Source organism: Poecilia latipinna, unplaced genomic scaffold (assembly GCF_001443285.1).
Source record: "Poecilia latipinna isolate Pla-1442-1.1 unplaced genomic scaffold, P_latipinna-1.0 Scaffold138, whole genome shotgun sequence".
In the NCBI taxonomy this organism is placed as follows: domain Eukaryota; kingdom Metazoa; phylum Chordata; class Actinopteri; order Cyprinodontiformes; family Poeciliidae; genus Poecilia; species Poecilia latipinna.
The window spans coordinates 253,495-273,181 of NW_015112754.1; the positions used below are offsets into that span (position 1 = coordinate 253,495).

General features: G+C 39.3%; 1 protein-coding gene across 12 annotated transcripts in view; it reads left to right on the plus strand.

Annotated features, from left to right (window-relative positions):
* The first annotated feature begins 4,062 nt into the window (after positions 1 to 4,062).
* Positions 4,063 to 19,687, plus strand: part of LOC106945305 (neuronal cell adhesion molecule-like) — a 98,371-nt gene continuing 82,746 nt past the window's right edge. For 8 of the 12 annotated variants that reach the window (XM_015028896.1, XM_015028901.1, XM_015028894.1 and 5 more), the window contains exon 1: positions 4,064 to 4,261. The gene's annotated coding sequence lies outside the window, so the exon portion shown is untranslated. Of the gene's footprint in view, positions 4,262 to 19,687 lie in introns of all 12 variants that reach the window. The other 4 variants (XM_015028890.1, XM_015028899.1, XM_015028898.1 and 1 more) reach the window with 1 other exon arrangement.

The following is a 19,687-nucleotide window of genomic DNA, read 5'->3' on the forward strand; positions in this document are numbered from 1 at the left end:
GATGAAGGATTTAAATTAAATAGGGCCATATTGTTTAGAAATCGGGGTTTGATTTTGTGCCTTCAGAATTTAGTTTGGGAATGCAAACATTCTTATATCCAAGACTGTGTAGAAATCCTAAGGTTTATAGCAGGAATATGTTAAATATTCCATCCACTCAGACCATTTTCTGTAGAAAGTATCTCTCTGCACTTAGAGAACGACATATTTTCTCCCCTGCAGCTGTAAAGGAATTTTACATTTACTTTTACATTTTCCTGCTTTCAAGGTCCCTCTAAAAGAAATAAATTCAGAACTTTTATAGAAATCCAGCCCGACTCCTCTCACTGATATTAATAGATACATCCTCCACTCATGACACTGATACAGTTGATCCACCAGTTGCATAAAATAAATCCTGGTTGAGTTAGTGGCCCCTGCAGCTAACACTGTGATCAAGGCGCTAAACGCTGCCCCCACTCAATACAAAGAACTCATAATGTAATTACAGACCCCCCCCCTGTGAGAGGAAATGCATCTCCTCTCTGACGTAAACAGGTTTGACTCATGAACCTGTCCTGCAGCGGTAATCACAGCACTAATTTAATTTCTTTTGCACCTTCGGCAAAACATCCCCTCTGCGAATCCCAACGTGTCGGCTTCATTTAAGCCCAGGACTCTGCGTGTCAAGGAGTCGTTCTCTCACCTTTGTTTTCGTGTAGCAACTGCTTGTCCTCAGGGTGGATGCTTCCCCGATCACAGCGGAGGTTTAACTGCGGCAAAGAAACCCAACTCATTACCACCTAATTGGTTTTGGAGAGCCTCGGACTGATAATAGGATCATATATAAAAGATTTCATTCCCAAAGCACTATTGCAACATAATTTACAGTTCCTTGGAAACCTGTTCATACTGTGTGAACTTTTTCTCGTTTTGTTTTGCTACAACCACAAACTTTAATAAGTCTTGTGGGATTTTTTTTTTTTTTGATATATCACATAACTGTGAAGTGGATGGATATAAACAAATATATTAATGTCTATTTAGAGTATATTATTAATAAAAAGAAAAAAGGTGCCATTTATTTTAGCCACCTTTTACTTTTATATCCTCAAACAAAACAAGCATGAAGCTAAATAGAGGCTTCAGAAGCAAACCTGTTAGATAAAGGGTGTCAAACACATTTTCATTTTGGGCCAAATCAAAAATCTGAATGTTCTTACAGGGCCGGTTGTGCCAAAATATATAGATAAAACCAATTCAACTGTTAAAATATCAATAAATAGCTTTTCCTCCAGGATTTTGTGATTATTTTAGTGTATTTTTTGCGATCAAAATAACAGATTTTGTGGTGCCAATCTAGAAATGTTTGTAAAGAATTTCTACAATATTCGCACTAATGTATGATGTTAAATGTGACTTCTTATCACTCATATCAATCAAGCAAGGCTGAGGCAGCAGTCACTTAAACTCAAACCTTTTGACCAATTTTGAGAAAATTTGCAGTAAAATCTGGAGAAAAAAAAAAATAAGTGGAGATTTGTAGATTTTGTGTGATTTTTGCAGATTTGTGAAAAACCTTGAGCAACTTATTGATGTGATCTGGAGTCTAGAGGGCCATATAAAAAGTCACAGCGGACCAGATTTGGCCCCCGGGCCTTGAGTTTCATACCTGTGTGTTGGATGCAGCTCACTTGAGACCAGCAGCACAACATACAACTAGAATTACAACAGAATCAAAGTAAAATTCATTCCACTTCGGGCTTGGAAACTTTTGCAAACTTTTAGACTGAATCGCTATTTTTCTTTCTAAATCAAAAACTCCACTTTAATAATGTCTGCAAACCATCCAAAGCAAATCTGAAATGCGAGCGCCTGACTCTCAAGTCTCTTGGATTTAATCATCACCCCTAATGAGAGCTAATTAATTTCACTGTTTAGTATTTTCATCCAAAGTAACAGCACAAAAACGGGCAACAGAAGAAGAAATCACGCCAAAAGATGATTCTATGTCCTCATCATGTCATGTATGACATGCTGCATCTTGCTGAGCTGATGACTTCTAGCACCCAGTGCAATAATGGGCTCCGTAATTGACAGTGCACCAAGGTAGAGACACTAACCTCTCTAAATGCTGTTTTTGTTGTGTTTTTTTTTTTTCCAAGATAATGCCCAGATGACTTTCAGTATGCAATTTAGAAACTGCTCTACTTAATATCCTTGCTGTTGTCCTTCAAGCTAATAAAATCCCTCAGAGTATTTTACAAAAAAATTGCAAAGGAAAAATTATGAGGCTCTTTTAATGGCATTCGAGGCACATCCGGATATATCTGGAGGGCAATCTGAAAGCAGAGGAGAGGACATTTTGCAACATTTCTCAACCTGGTAGCGAGAAGGCAGACATGCGGGATAAGCAAGGTTGGGTTGATGAATTTAGTCGAATCATTCTTTCCCTCTGTTTTCTGTCCCTGTTTCACAGTTTTAATGAAAATAGGCTGAACACCCAGATGTGGATTAATACCTTCCCATTCTCTAGGTCAGAGAATGGGAAGGAATGGTTTGAACCTGCTATTTTAACGTCCTTAAAATGTCTTGTTATCTGTCCCTTTGCTCTGCTCCCAGATGAATCCTCATCCAGAACATAAGCCCTTTCTCCTCTTGCTTCATATCTCGGCCTAATTTGTTTATCTCAGTGAACAAGCTTCTGGAAGGCATCTCAAACCACAAACCTTGTTTCCATGCCAAACCAGGCTTATCCTTACAGTAATAACTGAGTCACTTGCTCTCTTTGTTTGAAGCTATGGCTGCTAATGGTTGCCAGTGCTGTGCCTGAGATAATGGAGGAGCGTGTGGTACATGCTGTAAAAGCACAGGGTATGGCCTGCTGGAAGAGGATTTAACTATAGGAGGAAATGTGCTTTTAAGGTTGCGTGACCCTATCTACCAGAACCTGACTGATCCCAGAGGTTGATATGTGATTATTGATGCTATCAGAAAGACATTGGCTAATAATCTCTGAGAAAGTTACTTTTAGAAAGATGAAACCACATGTGACTACATTTACATGAATTTTTAAGGATTTTATTTTCTTTAACTAAATACTACTACCATTTTAACAATGACAGCAGTAAACTCTGGTCAGATTAGACTAAGATTAAACAAAAGTTAAACAAAGGTTGAATATATGGACGAGTATCTCATGACCACTGCTGTATAAAGCAGAGGAAAACAGCGGCAAAATACAGGATTTGATCTGGATGATCTAGAGAGACTACGCAAAGTGGAGTGTGCATCAGTCACTCTTCTTTGCATGCTAAACGTTGAGGCTGCTAATGGTGCGCTGTGATGCCATAGCTCGGCTGGGGACTGCAGCTCTGAGGAGGAGCTTTGTGGAAATGGGCGGAGTTTTGTGAGAGCAGGCGTTTAGGCACCCCCGAATTACTGCCACAAGAGATTGAAGGGTTTCTCAAAGCAACACTCGGGGTACGGTTTGATGAAGGAGTAACATTATAACATGATGTAAAGCAAAAAAGAAACAAAAACAAAAACAAAAAACAAAAAAGATTTCATATTATTCTTTCTCTTTAACAAATGGGTCCAGATGGGCCAGTAAGCATTTGCCATGATTTCATGTGTGCATCAAGCATTTTTTTAATTTTTTTTTATTTTGGTCTCTAAGCCTCCTGAATAAATGCGGTAGGATTTTTCTTACATTTTTATTGTGAGATTATACCAATGTCATAGGTATAATCTCGTTTTATACACATCTTCAGCCGACAGAGTGGCGGCTGCTCCTGTGTACTTAAAAAGCGGCTTCCTGCTGATGCATATCAGACAGCTGACATTGCTCAGCTTTGAAAGGGGAACTTTTGGCCCGTTTCATGCTAAAAACCGGCCCAGCTGTTGTCCAGCTGTTATGTTGGGAACCCGAGGGAAGCTGAAGCACTAATAGCTTGTATATTTCTGTACCAATTTGCTGGAGCGGCTCACTGCCTCTAGGCCACCGCGCGTCAGTAGCGGCGCTGCAGTGCATGCGCACACCCTGGAGGATATAGCTGCCGCGCGCCCCCGACCGCGTGTGCGACGGCGCGCGTGTGAACTGGTGGGAGAGGAGGAGAGGACCAGTGAGGCAGAGGAGGAGGAGGAGGCAAGTGCAGAAGGCTCGGCACTGAACGGGACTCCGCGTAAATAAACAGCACAGCAGCAAAGCGCTCCGTGGAGGGGCAGCTGAAGAGACGGAGCACACCGGGCTTCGCGTGTCGCATCGAAGAGGAGCAGTCAGGTAAGCGACGCCAAATTACACAATTTGTCGCACAAACACGCGCGCTCGCGCGTGTGGTGCAGTTTACAGTTCACTGTCCCGAGTTAGTGGATGAAGAAGCCGCTCCAGCACTCTGAGCTGGATACTGGGTTTCTGCAAGCACAAGCCTCTTGACAGCTCCCTCGCTGGGTTTCAGGGGCCATTTGAAAGCCGAATGTACTTTTCTGGTATCACATTTATGTTCTGCTGGAGAAAATTACTTGGAGTCGTCTCAACTGCAAAAGCGACGTGTTGTTGTAGTTGTAGGTTGCTCAAAAGATGCCCAGAAGACTGATTGCCACTCATTTAGCCCTGCCCTCATATGTAATAATAAAAAGAGTAACACTTATCATTTTCTATGAATAGATTTTAATCAATATCTCTGAGTAGATATTATGTTAAATTACTACCACTGATTGCTCAGCCAAATTAGTTAAAGTCCAACTTTGATTAATTTTGCTTATCCATTTTTCCAATCATGTCAAAATGAAAAAAAAAAGAGAGAAGTGATTAAGCCCCAAACATTACTGAATTGTAATGCACATTTTAAATATTCGATTAAAGTATTTTGGTTCTGTTGACCATGAGCATATGTGTGGCAGACTTGGTAATATTTTTATACTTTAGGGAATTTAAGCCAGTTTAAAACATTTAAGCCTGTTTCTGAAAATTATAATAGGAGTCCCCCAAGGCTTGGTGTTATTTTCCGTCTTTATCTCTAAAATGGAAAACAGTATGCCTGTAGCTGAAGTGGTCCTTATGAAGATTAGACAATACTTGACATATATTTCTGTTCTTTCAAGCAGACTGTTGACAAGCTTCTAATGTCTTTTTTAGCATTTGTTGGTTCTTAGTATAAAGATAACTAAATTAGGGTTGTTTTCCAGAAATCTTTCCCATATTTCAAGTCATATTACTTCTGCACTAGGCTGAGACCTTATTGAGAGAGTATCATCATAGATATATTTAAATATTTGTTTGGATGGTAACCATTATTTTGGAATGCATATTGATAATTTAGGTTAAATGTAACTGAATATGGTAATATTATTCTTTGCATGTTATTTTTTGGAATTTGGTAGAGGTGCTTCCTTTTGCTTTGTGTCGTGATGATGCCAAATCTTTAGAGTATTCTAATGTCTGATCTTTTTGTGTCTTTGGGAAGTTTAAAGCTCCTTTCAGCTTTCTGTAACAGAAGGATACTGCAGTTATTCCTGGACTAGATTTGTACCTGTATTATGTTGAGTCGGATTTGTTTTATTTTGCTTGTGTTAATGTCGATTTTTCAAAGTTAACTTGGAACTTGTGCTGGTGTGCCTTCTGGACCGGGTCTTTCTCTGAAAAGAGGAGTTAATGGCAACCACTGCCTCAAGGTTAAGAAGCTTTGCTTGCTAGCAGTTTAGTTTGACTTTTGGACTAGAGTTGTTGCTGAACTTGTTAAAGCAGAGCTGTTGCATCTAAACAGAATGACTGGGCTCTGACAAAGGCTTTTGCCTGTTTTTTTTTTTTTTTTAATTTGGCATAAAACAAACAGAGAAACTGTGAAATGTTTGGTTACAGCTACGATGATGTGAAAGTCTTATAATCAGTCCACGCCTCATCAAGATGTGTGATTTTTAAAGAATCAAAATAAAATACCTAATGATAAAGTTAAATAATTATTGAGCAATATGATACATTTAACTATGTTTGACAAAAATTTTGATAATTTTAGTGACTTATATTTTTTAATGTCCAGAATTATAATTTTTTTAATTGTACTGTAGCTGAGTTCCTGTTTTGACCTGTGTGGATGAAATTGCTGCCTTAATACAGAAAATCCCTCATATCCTAAGCTGATTTGCTGCCCACATGTTTAATTCCTGTCATGCTCATATCACATCTCTATCTTGGCTTTCCCTGACCAGCCTGTTTGGTCTAATTTTCCCCACACCATCAGCCTCACCAGTTGCATCTCTCAGCCGTCATTTCACAAGTCAAACAATTGTTGCACAGAGAAAAATCCAATTCTCACCCAATCCTTTGCTTTCTACCCCCTCCTCTTCCTTCTGTCTAGCCTCCCCCACCCGCCGCCCCCAATCAAAGCTTTGGCCAGGGGGGAGCGCGCCGTCATCCAACATCTCAACAACACCCCTCCTTCCCCTTCTCCTCGTCGTCCTCCCAGACGCTCTCACTCATACACACACCCAAACACACATGCCTCGACTGCACACTTTCGCTCTCTGCTCTGTTGGCCAAATTAATACAATGCTAATGACCTCTGCTTTATTGTCTGAAGCCTCGGTGCTCTCTGAAAAGGCTGACACACTTTCCAATGATGTTTATTCACTCCACACAGACTACAGTTAATCTGTTTAAGAAGATAACAATATCCCTCTATCCCTGCCTTATGCCTTGTTAGCATTAATGCAGAAACAGGAGGTTAAAACTGGAGATATCTCTGCGTTGCTGGACTTTTTGGCGGTCTCTTGAGCAGGCACTGCTCTGCAGCTGCCTGGAGATCTGCTAGTAGGGAGCATTTCAGGCCCACTTGACAAATAAGGAGAAATCGGGACAAGATAGTGACCTACATTGTGCTGCCATCTTTTACTCTCAGCATTGGCGCAAACGGCACCAAGGCGGGGGGGAGATTTGCATAACTAAGGGATTACGATGACACACGTTGGCCAGAGTTATTGAGAGAGCGCCAGTCTAAGTCACACTCCTGACCTAAAACCAGCAATGGCGCTAGTTCTCCGCTCTGGGGGCTGTGGGAAAAGCTTGGGTGTTTGGAGGGAAAATGCCACCGATTCCACCCTGTGGGCTGAAGAAGCACGCAGACTATGCTCTGAGAAACGACTGAGGCTCCTTCTGTGACTGGCTGTCTGTGGCATGGTGAATGCTGCACGACGGAACAAAGTGCCCCACTGACAGAGAGCGCTCTTATGTGTCACTTTGTGCTGATGATTACATCATCGCTGCGAGGAACTGGACTAAACCTGGGAGCCTTTCAGTTGCCGATTATCTCAACAAGGACACTCATTTATGTAGCAGACAGATTCATGTCAGTCATTCTCAGATGGAACTGATTAAACACGCCAGCTGATTGACGCTGCAGTCAGTGAGAAATACGTTCATTATGGATGGCATTTACAGTGCCTTGCTGAAGTATTGACACCTCTTAAACTCTTTCTCACATTTCCTCACTTTGCAACTGCAAACATCAATATATTTCGCTGGTTCTTCATGGAGTAGCCCAACAAAACATGGAGCAATAAGGCAAACAATTTTCCCTTTTTAATTAAAAATCTGAAGAGTGTGCATTTGTATTTAGTTCTCCAGAGTAAATACGGTCTAGAATTGGATTTAATTTCTTCAAGCTGCAAATATTTTAGTGTTTGAACATCTAGAGAGTGAAATTTCCTGCCTTGTCTTCTTTCCAAAACAGCTCAAGCTCAGTCATATTAGATGGAAAGTGTCTGCGAGCAGAAAGTTTCAGGTTTTGCCACAGATTCTCATTTGGACTTAGGTCTGGATTTTGACTGGACCTCTCAGAAACATAAATCCTTATTAATATTAAAAAATAATGTTTATTAATCAAAGTGCTTTAAAAATATCCGACTCAGTTAAAATGTATGAACAGGTCAAACCTTTACAAAAACTGGAAATCGAAATATCAAAATTCAACTATAAAAGTGATTGGCACACGTCTCACATAAAACCTATCATCTTCACACACAGTTTAAGAAGCAGGTTTTTATAAAGTGTCACGCTGTCACTTTGTCATTAGCTGTCAGGCTGTGTTGGAACACAGTCCACGGTACATGCCAGCATCTTTGTGTTTGCAAAACGATCTGTGTTAGCCAAACACGTTTCAGTAACTTTTATACTTGAAACAACACAGATTTTCATTAAATAACTCCAGAATGTTTAAGGTTTTGCTTTTTAAATGGTAGAAATTAGCTATTAGATGAGCCCTGCTCTGATGCTCATATTCCTCAAACTGAGATTAATGTGACTGCTGTCTACTGCAAAATAGATACGGACTGCTCCACAAATTCACACTTTATAAATTGAAACTATCTTTTACATAGATATAAACTTATGGTATGCATGCTCTGGATGCTTTTTCAGACCTTCTACCTTGAAATAAAACTCAGATGACAATGGCCGAATGACTAAGAGGACGGAAAAAGAAAAAAGATCAGACAGTTCTTCTTTTCCGTAATGTCTCTGAAGGAAAACCACATTCAACCCTCATCAATGCGCCATGATGTTTTACTTGTCATAAAAAATTGCACAGGCAAAATTCAATAATTCACCATCATGTGTCAGCCCCGCTGATTGACCGGATGATTGAGTGTGCTCTGGGGACCCATATATGATCCAGTCGTCGCTGTGAGAACCGTGAGTGTGCTGCTCAGCTGAGATGAGGCCAAATCTCCAGGGACTGATGGAAGCCCGTGCCTATCCATTAGTGTCGCTTCGGCCTGGGTGTTTCTTCCCAGCAGAGCAGTCACACACGTCAGCGCAGCACACTGACATCGCCTGGACCCCTTGTCACAAACATTTTTGGCTCTCTTTGGGACTGATGTGCGCCTCATTAGGGGAAGCGACACTCTCACCTTCTTCACGGATGCTTGAATACTTAGTTGTAATTCAGATATATGTATGCAGTCAGAGGAATGCATCACAAAAGAGCGCTTTACAGACATGTTCATTATGTAAAGATGAAAACACATCTCTCTTTCCGTCTGTCGCTGTATATGCTACGTGTAGGCAAGGTGGTGGATGCAATTACAGTTTCACAGGCAGTTAGGCAGCAGGTCTAATAGGGACTGACACTTTCCTGTGAATCCACTTAATGCAGCTGCAAGTGTTGATGTTTACAGCTTAGACTTTTATTATTCTGCTCAAAAAGAATTGTGACGTATAGCTTGGAAAAACTGGTGAATGAGGTGATTTATGTGTTGCTCACAGCACCTCTCCTGACTAATTAGCTGAATAGATGTGAAGACTTGTTGCATTTTTTTCCTTTTTTAATCTTTTGCAGAGCTTTTCAATGATGCTCATAAAATATATAGTAAAAGCAACTCCTTGCTCAAGTTATTTTAATTTCTGATGTTTTTACTTGCAAACATTCTCAAAAATCTGACCTTGAATCTTAGAACATTAAGTTATTTTTATTATTGCTAGTATTGCATTACTTCTGCAGAGAAATAGACATTTTAATTTATCGATTTTAGGTTTTAGAAACTTCTGAAAGAAAGTTGAACATCCTGAGCATGGCTAAGGCAGTGGTAGGTTAAAGATTTTGTGAGATTGGATCCAGAAATTTGAGATCTTGCTACTATTTACCTTTTCCTTTCAGTCATACGAGTTTCTGAGCTAACATTTAAAGTTCAATGGAAACTGAGTCAAGAATTGGCATGGATGGGTATGAGTAAAAGGTGTTACATTTTTTTGATACTGTAATATTAATAAAATGATTCCAAAACAAATTGAATACCATTTTCTGATTGCTTTTATCTGAACAGCTTGCCAACAAGCTAATAGCTTGCCAATGTTGTTTTAATAAGAATGATTGGTGGGAGTCCTTTCCTCAGCATTAATGTCTGTTTTTTGCATTAGGGATATTTGCAAGCAACTGATTTTTTCTTTCTTCTTTAACTAACCTATTTTCAACCAGCTCTCCAGCAGTGTGCAGCAACAGGTGGGAATTGGGACGCTGCAGCTTTACTCTCAGTAAAGCTGCATAGCTTTCCTTTGTGTCGCTTTAGATACAATATATTAAAGAACTTTGAGCTGTAGGGAATTGATGACGAACAGTTTTATCAGATTTTGAATATTTTTAAACTTTTTTTTTACATAAAAAAAGTAAAAAAAAACACAACAAAACTCCGATGTGTGAAGCTGTTTTGTGTGCAGGAAGCTAAATGTTAATTAAATGCCACAAAGTTTTAGATCCAGCATTAGCAGAGGCAGGACAAACACTGCTCAATAGGTATATGCTAACTTGTTTAAAATCTTCTAGCTTTAGATCATTAATTAGAAATAGTAATTGGACATTTTATGTCCTAAATGAGTTATCAAGCTCCTGTTCAATAAGGCCTCTCCCTCTAAAATTAGTGTGTTATTTTTGGCCGATAGGGGCCTTGACAAATGGTGGATGAGTAAAGGTCAGTGTAGACGTCCCGTGACGGCCCACTGTGACCACATTATTGCACCAGAGCTTTGCAGCATGACAGTCATCAAGCCTAATCACTCAGGGTTGCCAAGGGAACAACACTATTATCAGATGTGTCAGGTTATTTCGCCCCGTTACAGAGTAAAGGGGTTTAATAACATGGAGACATGGTCTTTTCTTTGTTGTGACCAGCTGCTGGGGGGAGCGACATCAATCGAGCCATCTTCTGAACTGGGTCCCCAGCATAGTAGAAAGTAATGTTTTTGGTTTTATGCTCATGGTCTCTGGCCCCTGCAGGTCATGTCATCTCACTCTTATTCATGTCTCAATCTCAGTGCATGAGTATGAGGAACTGGACATGAGACAAAAATGTGCATCCAGGGTGTATTTCTTGAGAAACAGTGAAGCGAGGGGGGCAAGTGGGAGTGTTTTGATGCTTTCGGGGTGTTCCAGGGAGGAGGGGCGGATCATGTACCACCAGCGATGTTGAGAAGGGGCAGGGGGAACAAAAGGGGTCTGTTGTCTCTGTCTGCGCTGGTGGAGCGGCCTTTCTTGCCTCTTCCTTGCTGTGTGTGCGCATATATGAGACTGTATGTGTGTGTGTGGGAAGAGAAGGGTGATGTAGGGCTTACATTGGAGAAGATACACAATAAAAAGTCGGGTGCTGTGCCTCTCTTTGAACACATCGTTTTTGCTGTGGAAGAAGGGACAGAAAGGCAAATTTCGTCACAGAGAAGCACTGGGTCTATTAAATCTCCTGCTAGCTTTGGAAGGGCAGCAGATGTTTAGAGAGGTTGTTGGAGCCCCAGCAGCAGGACATAACAACGCTCGGTGCTTCCCTTTCCTGCCCTTAGAGCAACAGGAGGTGGGCATTACTTCACTGGCAGGGTCGTGGGCTCGCCAAAATTCAGGGGCATTAAAGACGAGTGTGTTCTGGAACGGTCCGCTCTCAAGCCTACATCCTTCCTCTAATCTGAACAGAGATTACAAAAAACTGCACCGCATATCTCACTCCAAGTTGGCACAGGCATCGATATCATTTGCATTGTGAATAGCTCAGTAAATACAAACGGAGATTAATTTGTTGGCAGCCTTGTCCTGTAGTTACGCAGTCTCACTTTGAAAAATGCAGAAAAAAATCTAACATTAATTTGAACACCTTTGTTTGAGAGGAAAATATCTATATTAAGAAATGATTGCCTTTTACAAAATAACTGGTGACACAATTTTTGGCACCTTTACTGTTAATACTACAATATCTTTTTAAGAAAAGAACAAGGCTTACTCTTTGACAACAGAGTCATACTATGCAGATGGAGAAATTTTTGACTATTCATCTTTGCACAATCTTTCAAGATTGTCCAGACTCCTGGTTTCGTTCTCATGCTCTCTTCCTGTCAGCTGACCCCATAAATGTTGGTGTGGGGAAAAGGATGACGATGGAACAAGGTAAATTTTGTGTCTAGGTAAACATCTCTGTGTTGATTTATTTGTATACATGCATGTACAGTATTTTAATCTTTATCCTGTTAAGAGAGCCATTGGGATTTTCTTGCAGAGGTACAGTAGATAGATTTATGTTTGAAATCTCCTGGTATTTCATAGGATTAAAAAGGTGCCTAATGCCTTTGAAACAGAGCCTCAGTCACAGCTTCACACATCCTCCAACACACATATTCCTCTGTTGTTTCTCACCAAATTCACCTAGAATATTACTTCCTGAATTGTAAACTTATCTGACTAAACACAACCTTGTTAAAGTTTAGCACCACCTGTTCATATTTGTGATTGTAGGACTGGAAAGATTTTTTTCTCAGCATCACACCCAAACAACTGTTGTTACGTTTTCTAACACACAATCTTTTTTAAGCTCCATCCTCGACACTAACCTCTTTCACGAAAGATTTCCGTCCCTAACCTGCAAAGACAAGCTGCCTCTTATCTATTCATAGATCTCAAGGGGAGGTGGTGATATCCCGCACAGCTTTGAGATTTCAATTATGAAGTTGGTAGTGTCGGACCACTCCAGATGTGGTGCAGCATTGACACCAGCACTATGCAAACAATTTGTATTTCAGCTTCCCCAAGCCATGTCTTTTTAAACCTGTAATGTGAGGAGAACTCAGAGTAGCCTATTGTTGGCTTTTATTTAAATTATATATCTCGTTTTCTTTCTCTTCTCATCAAAAACCATTTCTTTTAAATCCTGTGGTTGACTGATCACTTAAATCATTCTTCATCACTCTCTTCATCATTCTTTTGACTCCCGAAGCCGGCTTGCCCTTATAAAAGTCAATTATGGGCCTGTGACTATCTCACTTGGTGTTACTGATTACTGATTAAACATTTGTAGAAATTTTAATAGCTAGAAAACATTTAGTACAATTCATTTACTTTAAAAGGATTGCTAGGATACAACAAACTGTACAAAGTGAATAATTAGCAACTAGCACAATTAGCATTAGCATCTATTAGTATCTTTTCCCATACTGAATTAATGCACAGTTTCTTTTCTAAATAGGCTTTTTGCACATTTTCATCAGGGGTGACTACAAATTCGAGTACGTTTGTATCACAAATCACTGAGAATTCAAATTGTGCTTATGACAGATTTAGGGTTTCTACTATAAGCATCTGCATTCTTGTCCAACTGTTGATGAATGTTACATTGTGTAAAGTCATAGGAGAAGGCAATTTCAGATATAAGCAAATCCATTGCATAGATTATGCCCACACAAGATACGAGCATGAATCAACAGGAAAGAGGAAGACTTTTAACTGTCAAGTCATGAATGAAGTTCACTTGGAAACACAAATTTGACATGGTTCACTTGTGTCTCTGACCCCGAGATCTTATTTAGGCCAGGCTTTTCTAATGCCCTCGGCCTCTGATCCGTCCTCTAACCCCGCCCACTGCCCAGCCCCAGCTAAAGAGAACATGCTAGCAGTTCAGTAGCCACCAATGAAGGGCCCTTAATCCAAGCGGGATGACAGCTTGGCTCTGGAGGCTGTTTCTGTGGAGCTGAGACCAATGGGCTTTTCTTTCCCTCTTTTTCATCCCTTAAACCCCCCAAACACAGCCATGGGATTCCTAGGGTAGGAAAAACATGTCCCAGAGGAGACAGAATAGTAAGATGGTACACAAATCTAAGGGTGGATCTGAGATTCCCTCCATCCACCAGAAGATATACAGGAACATCCTTTAAAAATAAAAAGCATAAATAACAAACAAAGACACACACACACACACACACACACATATATATATATATATATATATATATATATATATATATATATATATATATATATTTTTTTTTTTTTTTCTTTCTCTGATGCCACATGTTGTAAAAACATAATCTATACCCACATAATCTTTTTCCAGGCTACAGAATGATTAGGTAGGATTGAGGTCACAAAACCATTTGAATCATAAAATTTAGTGCCGCTGTCTCACCAAATCCCTTTTTCCTTCTTTTAAACCAATCAGCTGTTCCGTTCTGAGCTCGTGTGCTTACAGGGATTCAAATGGAGCATTAGTTAGTGTTAATGTGAAACAACAATGATCACCACACATGTTTACTAGCAGAGTGAGTCTCCCTCCCAGGCTACTACTGCATATTCTTCCTTTTTTCATGAGGATTATGTTGCAGCACTGATGTTTGTCCTACACAGGACAAACATCCGAGTAACAGTGTCTTGCAAATGCAGTTTTTGATATATTGCTAGCTATGTATTTTCTTACATGTACATTTATTGGGAACCATTGTTAAAGATGCCTTAATACGAACTAAATCCAACCTTTAATTTGAATGCATTTATTCTGTGAGAAAAGAAATTCAATGGTAAGAAGTCTTTTAAATCAGATCACTGGTGCCACAACCAATGGCACTTAAAACAGTTTCTTTAATGTAAATGTATGTTTTTACGTTGATTAGTGTGTGTGGGAACATTTAGTTACTGTTTCTCCAGGTTATATACATTTTTGACATTGAAACCCAATTCTTTCACCCACTCATCAAAATGGGAAAGATAGTAAAATATTCCATTTTTGACTATTTATCTCAGAAATCTCTCTTAGAAAACAACTACTTGCAAAACCTTTCCACACCAAACCAATAATAAAAACATTTAAAAGAGCCCAAACTGAGACACACATGTCTTGCCATTAAGATTTTATTAAAATTGTCAATCACTTCAAGCTGCATTGCTACTAATATATATATATATATATATATATATATATATATATATATATATATATATATATATATATATATATATATATACTTGGAATCAAGCAAAGCACCAAAGGAATAACAATCAGCATAATCTCCCTGTGGTCAGTCCTTTCACCGGCTTCTCACTTGGCATCTTTAGAGGCTGGAAGACACAGTAATTGTCCTGGAGATAATTTTCTCTGTGTGAACTGGGTTTGCTGTGATGAAGGGCAAACAGACAAATGGCAGATTCATTTATCAGGATTTCCTGTGAGGCTGGCCAGCCTGATAACCCAATCAAATGTCTGAAAGCTGTCTGTGGTAACACTGGGCGTTTTCACTACTATGTTTGTCTCTATTTATGTGGAAATATCAATGCGTCCGTGTGGAAATATCCATGATTCGATGTCAGGGTGCCTCTGGTGATCACCAAATCCCTGTGGTGTTAAAAGCATATGGGAGTGATTCATAAAAAAAAAAAAAAAAAGTTACTTATCTTTTAACATTTTCTTTACATTTTCACACTATTGCACCATTGTATGCTGGGAAGTTGACAATGAATGACTTTCATTCTTCTGGATTTAGTCAGCATTGTGTTGCTGGAAGCTGAAAGGACTGTGACTCTGGAGCAGACCTAAAGCTTGGGTCTTCAAGGTTGGCTGGTTTTGGGCCTCTGAGGGCTCACTGCACAATGACCACATCTCTCCATGAGAGGAATCATGGTGGATGTGTTACTCAGAGTTCTCGCTGTGTGCCACGGCACACGCCTCCACAGATCCTGGGAGAGAAAAATAGGACACATTTACTCATGGTCATTTGTAATATATCACTGAGGTGGAATTCATATAGCTCCCAGTTTTGATGTTGGCACCTTCATTGTGGTTGACATTTTGGGATTTGCAGGAGGCAGAGGCCATTTTTTAGATGTTCCCACTGCTTTCATGAAATGTGTTTGGCTTGGTTTAAAGGATTAAAAATTGTGTTATCAGCTGCCCAATGTATTCTCTATTAAGGAGGTTCAGAGGTTTACATACAGTTGTCATGACATAGTAATTCAGATATTTTATTTTGGAGAGTTAAATTATTATACGTCAAATAAATATTCAGTAGATTTTGAATGAATTAATAGCACGTACAGGTCAGAAAACCTACAAATAAAAGTAAGTGCGGTCAAATAAACAATCTGAATTATGCCAGAGGCAAAAATCATTGGAGTTGTTTTTTGAATTGCCATTCCAGCCAGAAAACAACAAAAAATATTCAAATAAATAATAAAAGCCCCCAAAGCAATATTACATTCAAGCCCGTAGCAAGTGTGAAACCCTCATACCTGACCTGCAGCGAGCATTTGGACTTGGCCTGACTGAAGTATGATGATTAGAACAATAGTTTCATTCCCACATCTGTCTGTGAGATCCTGAAGTGCTCAGAGCTTAAGGAATTATTTAAACCTCCGGGACTTTAGAAAGGATCCTTCGCTGCCCTGGGAACAGATTACACTCTGATCTCTACCACTTTCCATCAGACACCCAATCTCAGACCTGTTTCTGTTCCTCACGTCGTTTCATTTTCTGTCTGACTCGCTTGTTTCCGCATCACTTTTAACACGTTTCTTAAGTACAGATGCTAACTCTAGTTGAGCGCCAGCACTGTCCCCCTGATTCTCATTCAGGGGGACATTTTAATTCAAACTTAGGGTTAGTGATGATAGCAGTCATTTTTCCTCAGTTGCCTATGCAGTGATAAAATATTTAATTATTCAGAAGAGCAGCTACACAGAAATAAGATTGAATTGATTTTTTTTTAGTTGTGCATTGTCAAAAAAAAAATCTAATTAAGCCTCTGGTGTCACAAGTCATACTCTTCAGGATTATGCTGGTTGTGCACCTAAAATCCAACCCTGGGAGAGAGTGATAACCAGGCTCCCATAATCTGGATCTTGGGAAGACGTAAGGAGGGGGTAGTGATGATGAAATCCATTCAAACTGAACCCACCCAAACCACACCACAGGTTTAAAATGTCAGTCATGCCATCCTACACATAGTCCAAACTAACTCGGAGTGAAGGTCAAATGAAATATTTTAGGTTTTAAAGTTGGAGGGGGTGAAACAGTTCAGGAGGAGGTTTGTGAGAAGAGATAATGAGAGAACGACTGATTTTTGTCATGAATCTAAGTCATTCAGGCTTTGAAACCAGTTCATAAGTCTGTCCTCACTGTTTGAAACATAGACAGATGAGAGAACTGAAGTTAAGCCTTGAAAGGACTTTAAATCCCCTTCCTACTTCTCTTTTTCAGCTTCTTCTGGAAAGCATTTTGTGGTTTTCTTTTGACTCGCTTTTTCTGCTCATTGAATGAAAGTGCATGTTTACTGTGGTCTTTGTCTCTTAGTTGTCCATAAAAACAGAAAAACGTATTGATTGGGTGTTTGCTGAATGGAAGCAGCCATTGGGTATGGAGGAGTTGGGAAAAGAAACACACCAAGTAATCCCATAAAAAAGCTCTTTTAGCGTTTTAGCTTGTGTGCTGCAGTACAAATGCTCACCTCTAATATAAGACGCTATTGTCACTGATGATTTTATCTTTCTTTTAAAATATCACTAAACCATGATTTACAGCAACTGCAGGATATTCTCTATCTCCCAAATAAAATAAATGATGACTGCTAGGTCAAAGTCAGGATTGAAAATTGTTGCAAAATGTTGCTAGTTGCATCTTCTGTAAAGAAAGAGGTCAGTATTTGGTGAACGATCAGGAAGAATAAGAGCCCAAGACTTGGTCCATCTCAGCCGGATATACCCCAAATACACATGTCTCCTTTCAGTCCTCTAAACAATGTACCTGTTGGGGGGCTGAGGATAAGTCTTCTCCCCCTGGTACTTTTGTCTCCATTGTGTCCCTGCCTATGTGGCAAAGCTTATGGGATTCTACTATCAATACCCGAGCAATTTTCTTCTCTTCTGTTTCACTACAAAAGTTAAGAAGTTGCAAGGGTTTGTCATGTCTGCTTCCTTTCTCGGGGGATTTTATTGTTTGCAAGCTGTTTTTCCCCGCCTAGCATGAAAACGCAGCCAAAGCACAAGCTGACGATTTGGCTCCAGAACAGAAGCCGCTGAGTTTGTTCAGCTCGGGCTGTTTATCTAAGCTGTGACTCAGCTGAAATTGGATTTTGAATGTGAATTTTGAGGCGAGCCATAACATAGTCAGGGCTGATATGGTGTCCTTGACAGTCCTGGCTTAAGAGTACGTCCCAAATGACTGATTTGAAGAATGAAAAGAAGATTTTTGAATAAAACACTAAATTATCTCTGGGACTGAGGTCCATCTTTTTCTATGACGCCTTCTAGCGACACATATTGTGCTCTGTGGAAGCATAATGGAGTAGGTGGCAATAGCAAATCTATCCAGGACAGCTCGTCACAGAGCCTCAGTCTGACTGACACACCTCCTCTTTTTCACCATCAGACATGGTAAGCTGGTAAAAAAAAGTGGCTATTTTACATAACATTGGACAACTGCACAGTTAACCTCCTTTATTCACCACTTAGCCCCTGCTAAGCATGTCTGTGTTTTCTGATGGTAAAGCAGGATGTGAGGCATGTGCCTGACGAGGTTATGAGAGATAAATGGTGAAATTATGTTTGTTGGTCTTTTTGTCAAACTAATTTTAATGGCAGAAAAAATATTTTAGTTAATACAAAATACAGCTTTCAGATAGTTATCATATTTACCCATAAAAATAACTATCTAAATCAACCTGGTCTTATGAGAAAAGGTAATTATGCTCATTTTTAAATCACAGAATCATTGCAACCAATTGACTTTTTGGGTTCACTCTTCACTGACTTAAAATAATATGCAAACCTATCAGAAGGGTTGAAAAATGGCAACATATTGGTGAAATGTTGAGCTTTGCTGAAATTTATTTTAATTTTACATTTTAAATTTCCAAGTTTTTGGAGAATTACAGAAGACAGCTTACAATGTGTGAAATTTACTCTGGCAGGTTGAATATTATAATATGCCAGACATTCATTAGATTATAAATTATCAGCTACATATATCTTGCAAATATAAGAGTGAAATTCCAATTAAACTTCAAGCTCTCAGATAAAAAGTTAAGTTAAAAGAAGAAACTGAGACCCGGCAGGCCTTTTTCAAGGACAGTAGGATTATTATCTTTACTGTGTTTTTGCCAGAGTACCCTCTGGATTCACATTGTGTGGGTTCAAACATTTGAAAGAACATTCACAACAAACTTTACCGATTTAACAAATAAAGAAAATTAGAATAATTACTCCAACCCTCTTAAGATGTTTACAATACTCGCAGTCACAGTGTTGTTGCAGCACAACAACGTTCTGACCTGACAACATTCCTGGAAGCTTCGTTTTATGAAATATTAATGAAACAAATTTGTAAGGCTCTGTCTTTCTTTTTTGTAGCACTGGCACTGCACTTCTCTAGGTTTCCACTTACAGAGAATTGCTTCCATTTTTTTCTATTTGCTTTCACCTGCACTTCATAGTGTCATAAAAGTGTGTCATAGCATTGTTATTTATCTGTGGCTGTGAGATGCCTTTTTGTGTATTACAAACAATAAAGTGTTGCACTCCTCCCTACATTGTATTTGATGGCCCTTGAAGTGAACACCTCTGTCTCCGCTGTCACTGGCTTTGCTGATGTAGTGGCAGGTACAGGAGGAGCAGGGAAAACACACCACAGGCTATTTAAACCTCAGGCAGATTCAGATCTAAAAGTAGTTCCATTTAACCAAGAATTTGTTTCTAAAAAGAAATAAAAAAAGACCAATCAGACCATTCAACCTTTCTTATATTTATTGACTGGTATTTTTCATCTTTCCACTGGTATTTTTTTTTAATTTCTTTGCTTTAACCTTAGCTCCTCCAACAGATTTTATATCCGTTTCTCTTCTGACGCTTCAACATACTGAAATTACTTCCAATCAGAAGAAGAACTTCTCAATGAAATTTGTGAATGCATTAACTGGATAGAAATACTC